Raw genomic sequence first — 15,775 nt, 5'->3', positions numbered from 1 at the left:
GGATATGGATATGGAATTTGCCATAAGAGGAATCTGCATTTTCCCGTGAAGAACACACTGCTTCATCTTCCACTCCACTGACCTGAAGGAGGGAGTTTCCAAAGTAGATGCTAGAAGAACAAAAACCCACTGCGTCGTTCACCAATAAATTTCCCAAGTCACTGAAAAGCCTGCTGTGCTGTGTGAACTCAGGTTCAGTCACATGATGGTGGTCCAGTGGCATTGGCACAGTGGCGGGTTTCTCGCCTCTATGACTTCTGTGAACTTAAACAGCATTGTGTCTGACTTCTGGCTTGAATGCTTCAATGTCTAACCTTAAAAAAAAATTAAATTAAATTAAATTAAAAAAAAAAGCCAAGCGCAGTCTCCCATCTTCCAGTTTTCAAGGGGCCAGCACAATTTTATTACAGTTCTCATAACACATTTGCCTTAATTACTAAAGTATACACAGACACAATAGGGAATCCTTGGCCAGAGTACTAATCACACAATGATAGGTGTCCCCACTCCCACTGTGAGACCTGTAACTATACAATCTACTGTGCTATTGCAATATAATACTGGAGGATTTTGCTTATAAAATAGCTGTGGTTTATCCATTAGTATGGAAGCCAAGTTGAAACAGCAGGATGGTAACTTCTCCGTACCAGACCATAGGCACCCTGACCCAGCTCCGACACAGGTGTGACCCTGTGCCTCGCCCATCAGCCTGATTATATCCCTGAGTGTTTTCAGAGACCTGCAGACTTAACAGCTCACTGGTACCTGAATCATTCACGTCTGCGTTCAAGTCCTTCAGAGCCAGGTCATGGCAATTCGGCCCAGACTTCTCAGATAATAGGCCAATTATATTATGTCACCCGAAACCGAATCTCACCAGATCATTGGGCCTATTAATCTCAAAGGGGAATTTCCTGAACCTCATACCCAGCTGGGGCTTTTGGACAATGAGTTCCTCTCCATTCATCTGTAATTCCTGAAAAAGCTAAGGTGCCAATTGTGGCTGCGTGTATTTCTCTCTATGCAAGGCAGCTGTGGTTGCCCGGCAAGGTGATGTCAATCACAAAGGCAACTTGCATCCAGCAACCAGGTGACACTTGCTTCTAGGAAGGGGTGGGCATACGGATAATACAAAGAGCATCTTCAGGATGTAGTAGTCATCTTCTAGTTACTGTAACAAATGCTTGAAGTCGTCAAATTATAAAGACACTTTGGGAGGCTTTAATCCATAGTCCAACGGCCCCATTGGGCCTATGGTGAGGCAGTATCTCATGATGGCAACACACAGAAAGCAAAGCAGCTCACCTCCTAGTAGGTAAGCAAAATAAAAGAGGAAGAGGAAACCCAGGGTTCCAATATCCTATTTAAGGGTGTGATCCCAATGACCTAACATCTTTCCACCAGACACCACCTCTTGTTATTTTTTGTGCTTTTGTTTTGAGACTAAGTCTTTCTATGTAGCTCAGGCTAGCCTCAAATGATGTGGGATTCCCCTCTGTATGCTGTGAATATGTTTTATTACCATTGGTTAATAAAGAAGCTACTTTAGCCTATGACAGGGCAGAATGTCACCAGGCAGGAAGTTCAAACAAAAATACAGAGAGAAAGACGGCAGAGTCAGGGAGATGCCATGTAGCTGCTGAAGGAGAAAGACATGAAAAGTTGCCAGTAGGCCACAGCCTCATGGTGATACATAGATTAATAGAAATGGATTAATTTAATATGTAAGAACTATCCAGATATATGCCTGAGCCATCAGTCAAACAGTATTATAATTAACATAGTTTCTGTGTGATTATTCGGGTCAGGGTGGCCAGGAAACCAACATGCAGTCTCTGTTTACACTCATACTTGAAGCTCTCCAACTTCTGCCTCTTTGTCCAATTTTGTTTGTTTGTTTTTTAGTTGATACCACCTCTTAAAGAACCCACTGTCTCCCAAAAGCATCACCAGAGAATCATACTTTGACACATGGGCCACTGAGGTCACTCAGCATCCAATTGTAGCAGAAAAGAATCTAAAATGACCCCTGAGCAGCCATAGCTTGTACTATATCCAATCAGAAGGGAAAAATCGGAGCTGAGCAACTTAGTGAGTGGACCTGTGGGTCATATCTGGCTCTCTGTAGCAAGACGATACTCCTGTTCTCAGGGCCTGGTGACCTGGTGGGAACATGCAGAGAATACAGAGTGTATATTGGGTGATGGTGATTAGAACCCCCAAAGAAGAAGGACTTTCTAAGACAGCATATATATGTGGGATACGTAAAGCCTTAACAGGGCATCTAGAACACAAGAGCCTTAGATGATACCACCCTGGCTTCCTGGCCCACCTACCAACTCCTTCATCTTACCATCCTTCGTCTCACCACTGGGTGTCTCCTAGTCCCAGTACTATATTTAGAAATGCTTGTTTAGAAACCTTAAAAATCAGAACTTGGTATTGAAATATCTAATAAAAATGATTGACAGATTTCTCAGGTCCTGACTTTAAAAATGAAGGAACAATGATCAGGCACTAGGGTTGTGGCCACAGGCAGCCTGGCAGTTATGTGAGCTGCAACTGATGCTTACACAGGCCTAAGGCTGTTTCAAGCTCATCACAATGCTCCATGAGGACAGGTTCCAAGCATCGGTGCCAGGGTTTCAGAGAAACCTGTGAGAGTCCCATGTGAAGCCATGTGACCCTGTTGCACACCCACCCTATCCGCTGGGCAGTGGCAGTGGGATGCAGCACTGAGGAAGACGGCAATCACGAGAAGAAAACGCGCTAGGATGGGCTGCTGGGCTCGGCGGCTGAAGGCATTTCCAAATCGTCAGCATCTGCTTCTGATGGCTCCTCCATGTATCAACCCAGCACCATTTGAGGAACACCTGTGCACATAAAAATGTGTGCAGATGAAATCGGGAGACCTGGATGACCTCTGAAGGGCACCAAGGCCAGGGACCAGGTTTGACATCATTCTAATTCTGTAAGATACTACCTGGGGGAAACTGGGTACAGGTTTACAGGACCTTGTCCATCATTCTGCAACTTCCTGTGAATCTGTAACTACCTCATAATAAACATATTGAAATGGCTGAATCTATGAATGAATTGCCCTCGTGATTTGACCAACAGTCATAGTAAGCACAGATATACAGACAAACTACAGCTACTATTAATATCAGCCGTTGTGATCTGTTGTTTATTCTCCACATATCTCGCTATGGATTAGGCATGTTCCTATATTATAATCATCATTTTGTGAGACTCCAATCGCAGCGGTTCTCAACCTTCCTAATGGTGCAACCTTTTAATATAGTTCCTCATGTTGTGGTGATCCCCAACCATAAAATTATTTTCATTGCTACTTCATAACTATAATTTTACTACTATTATGAATTGCAATGTAAGTATTTTTGGAAGAGAGATTTGTCAAGGCTCAGGCCCCACAGGTTGAGAACCACCGCTCCAGAGCTACCCTGCGTGTTGTTTCTAGAAGGAGCACTTCTGGGGTCTGCACAATACTCAACCCATGCAACAGCCCCTCCTCCGGCCAGGCACTGCGAAGGGATAAACTTCAATGTCTTGTTGCTGGTTTTCTTATCATTCTAGTTTAATGATTTATTCTACTTTGCGAATGGTTCTGCCTTTCAAGCTAGCCTGGTTTAGCAAATACCAGCATTGATATCTCGATTACAGAGAACGCGCAGGTTCTCAATCTGCAGCTACTTGAGGTTCAGGCTCGAAACAGCTTTTCTTTATCAACTGACCCTTTATTGACCACTTAGTACTGGCCAAATGGATTGCTTTCTGCACACGCAGTAACCTCAGCACTAGGAAGCCTGTGGCAGGGAGAGTTTATGAAAACACAGAAGCCACGTGTGTTGAGGCCAGCAGAAGCTTCTTAGTGATGCCAAATCTCAAGTAAATAAATAAAGCTCAATTTCTGCATAGGAGTTACTCTAACTACAATCAACCCTAAGTCACATGATAATTTGTCCCTTGATGTCTTTAGGGTTGGTCCGTGAACCCACACAGTCACCAAGATCTGAGATGGTCCAGTCTCTTCTGTAAACGTATGTGATTTGCATATGAGCTACGCACATTCTCGAAAATACTTTAAACCACCTCTAGATGGCTCATGATAAATAACACAGGGAAACGTTATGTAATTTTTCTTCTGGTATATCATTCAGGAAATAATAACAAGGGGAGAAGTCTGTACATGACCAGTACAAACCCAGATTTGTTCTGAATATTTTCCATGCGCAGCGGTAAAATCTAAGACAAGACCCAGTGCACAGTATCCAACCATTGCCCTTGGGTGGCTGGGGACATCTGTTGTTCAATCCGTTGTTGTGTAGGCTACTTGTGATTATACAGTTCACAGTGGAGTCAGTCACAAGAGAAACCCCATATGGCCCAGCAAGGAGGTACAGATTCCTTCTGAAGCAACTGAGTCATGGCTAGGATGGGGAAGAGGTGGCAAGGGCAGAGAGTAAAAGGTCTGGACAAGAGAGGCGGGCTTGAGTGCGTGATTCACACGGGGCTCCCCTTTGTCAAGAGGGTGGGGCACATAGAGCATGCCCAGGGCAGCAGAACCCACACCCAACAGCAGCTCTTCCCTGCTCTGCTCCTCCCACCCCAAATTCGCATCAGACACAGGTGTAAGGGATGCATACAGCTGCTTCTTCAACAGCAAGTTGGCACAACGCCTCCGGTGAGCTCAAGCTTGGCACTTTCTCCACACTCATAACAGGAGCCTCACCGTGAAGGGTTTGCGAATGAATAAGAGAGGGTGGAGCAGGGTGACCTTTAAGGTCCAGGATCTGGAGACTTTCCTGGAGCAGCTTTCATCTCAGCACATGCACTCACGCCATATGAGACACACACCATACACATACATACACACTATATGCATACGCACATCCACACATGTACAGACACACATACAGACTACATGCCATACACCTTACACACATACTTACACACACACAGTATATATACCACATGACACATACTACATATATACATACCACAAACAACAAACACACACACACACACACCACACACACACCACACCATACCACACCAAGATGCTCACACACTCCTGGAATTTTTCTTATGAGCCCATCCCCCTAGACTTTATGATTTGGCCTCGAAGATGAAAGAAAGACACATTATTTAAGAGACAAAAAGAAAGGGGAACTGGACCGGGGACTGGAGGAGTCTCTTTAGCCTTCCTAAACTACAAGAGAAGTCGGCACCACAGCTGCACATTTCCCAGCTGTGTGACCTTGTCCCTCTGCGCTGTGTGACCTTGTCCCTCTGTGCCTTAATGGCCTCATTTGTAAATGAGGTCCATTGAAAATGAGGCTGAGGAGGAGATCATGATCTCATGGGATTTGGAGGAGGCTTGGGGATGTCGGTGTGCATGAAAAACACAAAGAAGTAAATGCACACAAGAGTGCTCAACACTCCAGAGACAATCTTACACACTCTGGCTAGAACCCTTGCACACGCCCCAGAAATTCAGCCCTCCCCCCTACACACACACACACACCACACACACACACACACACACCCTCACCTCTTTCTTCTCCTTCCCCGCCCAGCATCTTTGTACTCCTGCCCTTCCCTGTCAGGAAGCATCCTGGCTCAGGATCGAGCACAGGGCTCCAGAGTTTGGCAGCTCTGACTTATGTCCTCCCCATACCCCATGGGCACGTGTGTTAAGAACTGGTTCCCACAATGCTTTGGAAATGGAGCCTGGTAGGTGAAAGTGAGGTCATTGAAGGGGTTTACTGAGATTCCGGCCCTTCTCCTTCCACCTCCTCCTCTTCCTCCTCTTCCTTCTTTGCCCCTCCCCCCTCCGTGTGTGTGTGTGTGTGTGTGTGTGTGTGTGTGTGTGTCTGCTATAAACGGGGTAATCTCCTCTGTCACGCACTCCCTTCATGATGTGCTGGCTTGTCACAGATCCCAGATCAATGACCCAAACGACTATGAACCGAAAGCTCCAAAGCAAAGACGAAAACAAACCTTTCTTTTTTGTACTGTGCCTGCTCTCAAGTGCCTGTCTACGGCAATGGAAAGCTGGCCAACACACTCCCCACGACAAGCTAAAATCTCCGCTGCACCCCTGTCTTGCTTAGCCGAACACTGGCCCTCCTGTGCCTGTGGCTGCCACCCTACCTCCGGTCCACAGCCACTAGGATGTAGAAGCAGGTGGGCAGGCTGTTCTGAAACCAACATAGAGCGACAGCCCACTCAGGAACGAGATTCCTACACACCGGATTGCCTAATTCCGCAGTCACTCGGGTTTCTTCCCCAGTCCTCCATCCTCCCCATGGATAGGCCGCAAGGGCTATCCGGAAATGCGCATTTACGGTCTCCCTCCCGAGCCTGTGTTTGGAGCCCTCCTCGGGTTGGTCACCCCCCTGACAACCCCATGACTCCTCATCTCTCCTTGATCCCCAGATCTCTGGCTGCCTTTCCCAGGAGCGTGACTCAAGGAACAGTGAGCTGCTGTGCACATCAAAGGCAGCAGACACACAATGGGGAAGGAAGAGGAAGAGAGGGAGGAGCATTCGGAGCGGAGGCCCGCCTTTCTGTCTAGCCAAAGCTGAGGGACAGTTGGTTTTTCTAACAATTCAAGATCTAGAATGCCCAGGGTCCCCAGAAGAAAAAAAAAACCTGCTGCTGATGACCACAGGAGGGAGATTTACTTGAGTTTTCTGGGCCTCCGTTTCTTCACTGGTAAAGCAGGCTTCTCACAGAGTATAGTAGAGATGGAAAGGCCCAGAAAAGGGCTGAGCATCTCCCAGGGCACCTGTCTCTCAAGGTGAGCTCTCTGTGAGGGAGTCAGCACGGAGGCCTGGAAATACCAGGTCTTGTCAACTGATAGCCACTGACCAGGTCCACTTCCTGGCCCTTTCCAAAGCAGAACTGTCTGAAGAAGAAGGTAAAATGAGTTGCAGGAAACTCGTGTTCTGCCCTTAACTATTAGAACGTCAAAAGACTCTGGTCAGAGGGAAGGATGACCGCAGAAGCATTTTGCTGGAGTCCTTTGCACAGGCCTGTGGATAGACAAGGTTGTCTCTCCCCCACCCCCCACCCCCACACACAGAGTTTTTCCACAAGAAGGAAGAGAAGAGAGCCCACAGCATAGACCAGCAGGAAAGCCCCAGTCCCTCCACACTGGCCAGTAGTCTGGGAAGTCAGTTGAACAATGGTGGAACTCATCCTGCAAAGGGCAAGCAAGGGAGGGTGACAGAAGTCTACCCACCCCTATGTCCTACAGCTCCCAACCCCCAGAGGACAGACATGTCTGTGTCTAGACCGAGTAGAGCCGACTGCTCACAAGAGAAGCAATGGGGCAGCCTACGCCGTTCCCCTGCTTGAACAAAAGGCAAATATCCTAGACATGGCAATCCAAACACACCGGCCTTGTCCATCCCACTGTGACATCAGCGTATGAGCCAGGTAAAGGGCAAACCCACGCCTGGCTTGGCCTCTCTCTAGAGTCCCTGACTCACCCAATCAGGCCTCACCAAGAAGGAACCTTTGTGACAGGAGTCCCAGAGTCACAGGCTCTGATGTTACTATTTTTTTCGCATTTGTTAAATGCCATGGCACACTGAGTCCACGGGGGAAGCAGGGGTGGGTAGGTTTGGTGGGCCTGGCACGGCAAGAGATAAACAGATGCATGGCATTCCAGAGCTCTGAGCGAAGCCACCCCTCCAAGCCAGGGAGCTGCTCATGTGTGTGCTGTCATCTCTAGCACTGTTCTCAGAACTTTCCACCCGGCACTTGGCAAAAGGATAAATCAGAGCCTGACGACTTCTTGGCTACGGTAACACTCTGCCATGAGTGTCAGCACTGCCAGGCACTCCCTGGTGACATGTTTGGCTCCTTCATTCCAAGCACACAGTAATAAAAAGACAGCTGGAAGCAGGGAGATGGCTGGAGCCTTCTTTCCAGTCGCAAACTTGGACCAGCCTATCCCCTCCCCCCCCCCCCAGGGTAAAGCCAGTGAGGGTTTTACAGTGGCACAGAAGAAAAAACCATTGGAAGGAACCAGGGAGGTGGTGTATGAGTGCTTGGTAAAGGAAGGGGATGGAGGGGTCAGAAACTGAGCCAGAGAGGTAGCATTCCTGGGTCCTGTCGCCTTTCATCACTCACTTCCCCTCATGCCCTCTCCCACCACATGCTTGCATGGCTCACCCCTGCTCAGGAGCAATATGGGGTTGCAGGGGTATGAAGCTCGCATGGCTCACCCCTGCTCAGGAGCCATGGGGAGCTGCTGCAGGGGTGTGAGGCTCACCCTGCTCACCCCTGCTCAGGACCTGCAGGGGTGTGAGGCTGAGGGACCTGAGACTATGGAAGGAGACAGTCTTCACTTCTGCTTCCCTTCTGGCTTTAGGTTCCTCTCTAGTAAAACAGAGTTTGGGTTTAGTAGGTACTCAAAGGTGCCACGAACTCTCAGTGTGTGAGCGGTCTAGCCATGGGTATGCCTAAATGCAGGATGCAATGCCCTCTGGATGCAATGTAACACCCTGGGTGCAGCGCAAGACATGCTGCCTGCAAGGAAATGAAATAATCTGACTTTAATACAACACCCTCTGAACCAATGTGGGGCTCCTGGATGCAAGGCGGTGCCTCCCAAGCACATTGTGATGCCCACTGATTTCAGGGTGATGTCCCTGAAGACAAGGCTAGCTCCCTCCTGAGGTAGTGACCTGTAAAGACAGCAGGGTTGTCTGTGATTCTCCCCCTAGCTGAGCTCATCCCCACCCATCCTCACGCACAGGGCCTTGCCACGTTCCCTGGGTTGGCACCAAAGATATCCCCCCTCCCTTGCTCACCCTTCAAATGACTCATAGCGGCTGGGGACAGGGTGCCCCAGAGCAAGCTGGCAAGTCATTGCCCATCCACCCCTTCCCCAGGTGCCACCGCTAGGAGCTGCCGGCTGTCAGCTGTTCCCGAGCTCAGGAGCTCCTTGAGTTACAAAAGCAAGAGGACATGGAAATTGAAACAGGAGAAGGCATTGGCGGGGGCCAGAGCTCGCGGGGCAGCTATGGAAAGACAGCCCTACCAGAATGGCAGCGTTATTTATTGATTCTCTTGGGGGAGGCATATATGGTTATAAAAAGAGCCTCTTCCAAGCCCAAACCACTCACCCAGTTTATTCATGGGTCTCCAAAGAACACCCACCACCACCACCACCCCTGTTTAATCAAAGGCCACAGCCAGGGTGGGAAGTACCTCACAACTGCCTGCCAACATCACAGTCATTGTTTCCCACCGGCTTCACAGGACACAGAGCTTAGCAGGCAGGGAAGAACCCCACTGAAGGGAGGGGCCTTCCCTGGGCCCACCCAGCAAGCCCCGGCCCCACAAGCTGCTGCTTTGCTGTCCTCAAGCAACACGGGGTTAGAGGCCTGGAGATGTTCAAAGGCCCAAGGCATTCCTAGCACTCTGCAAACCACCACCCTGCTGCAGGCAGGGGTGGAGGAGGGCTGGCCAACTGAAAAAAAAACGATGTCCTGAGGCCGGCTGTTGAGTGCTGCGATGCAAAGGCCAGAGCCGTGGCTGGCGAATGGGTTTCACCAGGCTGGATCAAGTGACTGCCTTCCTGGAAACTGGCCTTCTGTTGCTAAGCTGATAAGGCAGAGAAATTGCTACCCTTGGTGCTCATGGGAAAACATGTTGATGCTAAAGAAGCGCTGCCACCTGTGAGTGGCTGAGACAAAACAGAGCACCCCTGCCCCTACCCCGCCCCCGGGGTAACTCAGATCACCCAGGCAGGGGTGCGCTGAGAGAGCTGATGAACCCGACCTTCAGTAACTGCTCCCGAGACTGCAGTACACAAGGATGCCGCTTCTGAACATCCTACCTTCTCCATGTACTCCCAGAGATCAGCCTCCACCCTGGATAACAGTGGACCCTTGTAACACACACAGGGCAGTCTCTCCTGACCATGGACCCCAGTGTAGCAGCCTCGGGAGGCTGTGGAGGGGCACAAGATACAAGAAGCCGCCTCCTGGGGGGACAGATCTTGTACCATCAGGTGTGCGTGGAAAAGGGCTGGCCCAGGGCCTCACTGTTTATAACTGTGATGGAGGAGGGGCGTGCCGAGTTCAAAGGGTTTAGTGGTCAGGAAATGAAGTCCTTTGGCAGCGCTCCAGGGACAAGTAGCTTACACTGATTTTTGCCCCACCGCCATAGTGTAACAAGGCACCTCTATGTTGTAAGGCGCTGCGCTCACACCTCGCCTGCAAAGTACCCTCTCCTGGACTGTTCAAACACCCTCCCTCCATCATCTACCTCCCATGAGGCAGCCACCTGCCCTTACATAACCTGTCACTTGAAGTTTTCTCCAACATTCCGTGCAAGTAGCCATCAGGTGTCAGGAGGAAGTGAGTGGAGACTTGCAATGAGGAGACAAGAGACCCCCTAAAATGTCCCCCTCTCACAGGCCTGCTTCATAGCTGCTCCCAGGAGCCGGGATGTACTCACTTATCCTATTTCTGTTCCCGAAGCGAAGCAAAAGCCAATGGGCCCCAGACTCTGCTCCCCACAGATCATTCATGGAGAATGGTTTGTGTTCCAGACAGGAATAATGAGGAGAGGAAAGGAAAAAAGAAAAGAAAGGAGGCCTGCAGCCAGCAGGCCGTGCAGACAGCAGTACGGAAGTAGAAGAGCAGACTACAAAAGGCAGCTGTTCCAGTAACCACGTGTATGGAGTTGGCACCATCAACAGATGTGTGATTCTGGGAGCCTTGGTTCAAATCTCCCCTAGGCCTCATATTGCTGTATGGCTCTAGGCTAGTCCTTGAGAACTCTGGGCCTTGTTTGCCCCATCTGCAGAAGATGGTAATAGTGCCTATTCAGAGGTGGGTATGCAAATTCATCAGCAAACCATGGAAAGTTATAAGAGCATCTCCTAGCTTGCCATAGAGACTTGACAGTAACAGATGCCATTTATATTGCATAGGGCTGCATGGGAGTGAGAAGTAGCACTGACGGTTGCACTTGCTGTCCCCTCTAGCTGAAGTTGAAATCAGACAATTTTTCAAGAGGTGTATCTTGTCTATGCAGAAAGGGGGCCAGACCCTCTGGGAAGACTCAAACTGGAAGCCAGGAGGCTCCAGCCAGTCACAGAAGTGAGTTTCAGACAGTCACTCTGCACACTTACTATGCTTTTTCTCTGCAGAACACTTGAGCTGCTGTGTCTCCCTGGGATATCGTTCTCTCTCTCTCTCTCTCTCTCTCTCTCTCTCTCTCTCTCCATATCAAGCCTCCATTGGAACAGGTGATGGAGTGGTTAACCACTTTTAAGAGATGAGGGCATGGAAAAAGTAGGTCATCCCCGGAAGGCCCAAGGCTGGAAGCCCTTCCTTCTCCTGTTCCTGGAATCGCTGCACCAGGGCTGGAGGTGGAACCATAATTGAGCGGTAAGAAAGCCACAGCTCCGTGCTGCACGGCCCAGCCATTGCATGGGTAGGTTCTTTGTTCTTATTTGACTTTTTGTAGCTCTAAAGGTTGAAAGCATTCTTTACCACTGAACTACTCATCCCTAGGCTCCTTTGGAGGTTTTATTTATTTATTTAGGTTCTTCTTGAGACAAGATTTCTCTGTCTAACAGTTAGGAACTCTCTTTGCCAACCAGGTTGGCCTTGAATACAGAGATCTTCCTGCCTCTGCCTTCTGAGTGCTGGGATTAAATGAGTATGCCACCACTGCCTGCCCCCCTTTTGGATTTTAAATTTTAAGATGCCAGCTTTCAATGGTTGTGACGCACGCCTTTAATCCCAGCACTAGGGAGGCAGAGGCAGGTAGGCCTGTGAGTTTGAAGCCAACCTGGTTTACAGAGAAAGTTCCAGGAAAGCCAGGGATACACAGGGAAACCCTGTCTTGAAGAACAAAAACAAACAAACAAACAAACAAAATTCATGTTGCCCCAGCTGGCTATGATTTTACTTTGTAGCCCAGGCCAGCCTGGAACCTTCGGTCCTCCTTCCCCAGCTTCTCAAATAGCTGGATTGCAAGCCTAAACCATCAGGAGACCTAACTCATAGTATTACATAGTCTTCCTGCTATGTAACCCTGATAAAGGGATGGTCAAATGACTCAAACCAAAAAAAAAAAAAAAAAAAAAAAAAAAAGCTCCCTCTTGAGATAAAGACCAGCAGTAGAAGCATGGAAAACCATGCAGACGAAGCCAGGTCATTTGCCCTCTACCTTGCCCCTGGGGCTCAGCCTGGAGATCCCGAAGCAGCCTGAAAGTGCTATAAAGCAGGTAGGAACTTGGTGAGGAACCAGGAAGGGACCCAGAAGGCATAGGTAGACTACACTAAAGGCAGGAATGGGCTGGGCATGCAGGCCTGGACATGACTACGATCAATAAAGACACATTGCATAATGCAAAGTAGTTGGAAGAAAGGAAGCCTCACCAAGAAGAAATGATAAATGCTCGAGGTGATCTGTCATCTGTTGGTTGCCCTGACTGATGACCGTTAGATGCATCTGTCTATCCCCGCATCACAGTATAATACTCAAATCTGTAAGTTTAAAGGAGGAAGAGGAAAAAGAGTGGAGGGGGAAGGAAAGGAAAGAAGGAGGGTTCAGGAGCGAGAATGTCTTGTTTATGTCTCCTCTCCATCACCAGACCTATCACTAATCACAAACCAACCCTTTCCGAGAAATGAAGCCCAAATAAACAGACTGGCTTCAGAGCACTGCCAGAACCTGTTGGGGTCCCAAAACACACAGAGAGGACAGATAAACTCCCCATTCTTCGTGTGTCCACCTCTCAACATCCCTGCATCCCGCTTCAAGCTTCGGGTTGTCATAATCCAAGGAGATAAAAAATGGACCTCCCAGGCAAACTGATGGGGAGCTGCTGTCCGAGGCTCTCCCTGTCCTGGAGGGTCCCCTAGCTCCATCTAGTCATTTCTACTTCTCCCTCAAGCCCTGTACTTACTACTACTTCTCTCAGCTCTGAGGATGGCACAGTCTAAGGACTGAGAGAATGTCCTTCTGCTGAGGTTCCCAATATAGCCTCGGTAGTTGATAGTCTAAAAGAATAGGAACCCAGAGTGGGAAATAACAGAGATACACTGAATGGCATTGTGTGTCCACTTGACACAAGCTAGAGTCATCAGAGAGGAAGAAGCCTCAGTTGAGGAAATGCCTCCATGAGATCCAGCTGTAAGGCATTTTCTCAATTAGTGATCCATGGGGGAGGACCCGGTCCATGCTGGGGGACACCATCGCTGGGCTAGTAGTACTGGATTCTATAAGAAAGAAGGCTGAACAAGTAAGTCATGGGAGCAAGCCAGTAAGCAGTACCCCTTGATAGTCTCTGCATTAGCTCCCACCTCCAGGTTCCAGCCCTACTTGAGTTCCTGTTCTAACTTCCTCCGATGATTGAGCAGTATAAGCCAAATAAATATCACAGCCACAGGGACCCTAACCAAAACAAGAGGAAAACAAACAGAATGACCCATGATGGATGTAGTCACAATGATAAAAAAGGAAACAATAACTTAAAAAGAACTGTCATGTTTTAACTTTAAAATAAAAAGAATAGAGAATTTGGTTACAAGGAGCAAGTAACCATAAGTGAAACCCGATTTGACACTGAGAATTAAAAACAAAGAGTTGCTAGACAGAACCAACAGTCGAAGGACTGGGGATGTAACTTGGGTATAAGCCTCTTGCGTAGCAGAAGGCTCTTGGGTTCCAACCCCAGGAACATAAGGCAAAAAAGAAAAAGGGAGAAGAGCTAGGTGAACCCGTCCTCTTAGAAAGTAACTCTGTACCCTTAAGCCAGCATCTGATGCTGACGTGAACACTGTAGGTAAAATTTCCCTGGATACACTCAATCATAAGAATCATCACATAAACCTACCAATCCCAGCTCTCATTCCATCTCACATATTATAATCTACAGAAGGGCCCTGGGGTGTGCTATGCATGCCTGATAGGTAGACCTCATTCTCTCCCCTCCCCATCCTTAGAGTGACAGCTCAAGACATCTGCTGTGGGGAGATTCTCGCCTAAAACAACAGAAATGCACGTGAGGCTGTGTCACTACAGTGACCTGTGTAGCCAGAACTGAAGGCAGAACAAGGTGACCATCTCCAGGGAACTGGGTTTAAAGACTGCTGTGGATAAACACGTGCAAAGGTATAAATACCACGTGGCAACTTATAACCACTGAACTAAATGTCCAAACAGCCCCACAGAGACAGCTTTAGATGCATCGGACAGTCAGAAAAGAATTGTGCAAGGATTCAATGCACACACATGCTTTCCATCCGTGGTTATGAATTTAAATCAAGGCCATAAATCAACTTCATTTAAAGTGGTTGTCTTTGGGGAGGAGAAGGAAGGGATGTGAAGACCAAATAAAGGAAGCCAAGACAGTGCTCTGCCAGACCTAAGAGGACAGATGTCACAAACTGAGAAGACCTAATTTAATTCCCTGCAAGTACCTGAGGGGGGAAAAAAAGCCCAAGTAGATTCACTTCTATAGTAAAGTCTGAGAGAATTTGTTTCTTTCTGCCTGGATTGCCCAAGCAAGGTCTGTCTCCTTTAGTTCTGTGATTCCCTTCATCCTTTCAATATGTACCCATTCCACACCTCACCCTATCACCATGCCATGGGAAAATCAGCTTGTGCTTTTGGCCACTAACAAATCCCTCTCTGGGCAACACGGGGGTCTGCTTGGTGAACTGCCATTTGGGTAGAGATAAAATGGCCATTGTTCTCCCCAGCCAGTCTGCTGGGCCATCTTCTACTCTTTGACTTTGGTCCTGGGTTGCATTAGAAAGCAAGCTTCGTTTCTTCCCTCTAGGTTCCTCTCTTGGATTTTTTTTTTTTTTGATGAACTGTACCCTGGAAGCTAAAAGAAACCCCTTTTTCCCTGAGTACTTTTGGTCAGGGTTTCCTCACAGCTACAGAGAAACTAGGATGTCATCCCCCAGGGCCCTACTTCCAATAGGTTCCACAACTTCCCCAAAATAGGGCCACCATCTGGGGACCAACTCTTCAGACACAAGGAGCCTATGGGAGACATTTCACAGGCACACCACAAGGAGGTCTTTAAGTCGTTAGGACATGACATCAGCTGGCACTATGGGCCCTTGTTCCTCCTCATACTCTCCTGCTTCTGGGCCACGAGATGAGTGCATTTGCTCCAACGAATGCTTCCGCCATGATGCGCTGTGTTGTCAGAGACCAGCAACTGCCACTGTCCCAGATAGGCTCTCAAGTGACCCTTTACTTAACTCCCATTTCAAAAGACAGCTCTTGGGGGTCACCCTGATTTGGCACCATTCTCTGATACTCAAATGCTTTCAAGCCATTCTCTAGCAACCCCCAAAGCCTCTTAAACACAGGATACTCTGAGATCAAGTCTCCCTTCCCTGGTACGCGCTCTAATCCCATCCCTCTGTTAAGAAGTTTCCTGATTTTCTTAATTACTCTTTGTGCTTGCTGAGTTCATTTTCCTAATCTCTTCCAAATCAGCACACATTATATCTTCCCCCCCCCCCACAACTCCTCAACCCCTCCCCCTTACTTAATAAGTCTCCTGGGTATCCCGCAGAGCTGTTCCCATTTCCTGGCCTCCCCGACGCCTGGGGGCAAATACTAGCATTGAACATTTTGATAAGCAGGGCCCTGTTCTGATAGACTCTGCAGCCACCTGAGGTGGAGGGGAGGCAGAAGCATGGCTTTCTATAGGATCAACAGGCCTCAGTTTTGAATTCCTATTTGGCCT

General features: G+C 48.5%; 1 long non-coding RNA gene across 1 annotated transcript; it reads right to left on the bottom strand.

Moving 5' to 3' along the window:
• Positions 1 to 118: 118 nt before the first annotated feature.
• LOC121433932 lies at positions 119 to 9,897 on the bottom strand. Its single transcript, XR_005972378.1, has 3 exons — positions 9,823 to 9,897; positions 2,702 to 2,873; positions 119 to 314 (listed from the first exon to the last, which is right to left on the bottom strand). It is a non-coding gene; the product is annotated as an uncharacterized LOC121433932 (long non-coding RNA).
• Positions 9,898 to 15,775: the final 5,878 nt, after the last annotated feature.

Source organism: Microtus oregoni, unplaced genomic scaffold, assembly GCF_018167655.1.
Source record: "Microtus oregoni isolate MIOR12 unplaced genomic scaffold, Mior012 000042F_ref0000377, whole genome shotgun sequence".
Taxonomy (NCBI): Eukaryota; Metazoa; Chordata; class Mammalia; order Rodentia; family Cricetidae; genus Microtus; species Microtus oregoni.
This window is presented reverse-complemented; position numbering and strand designations above follow the sequence as displayed.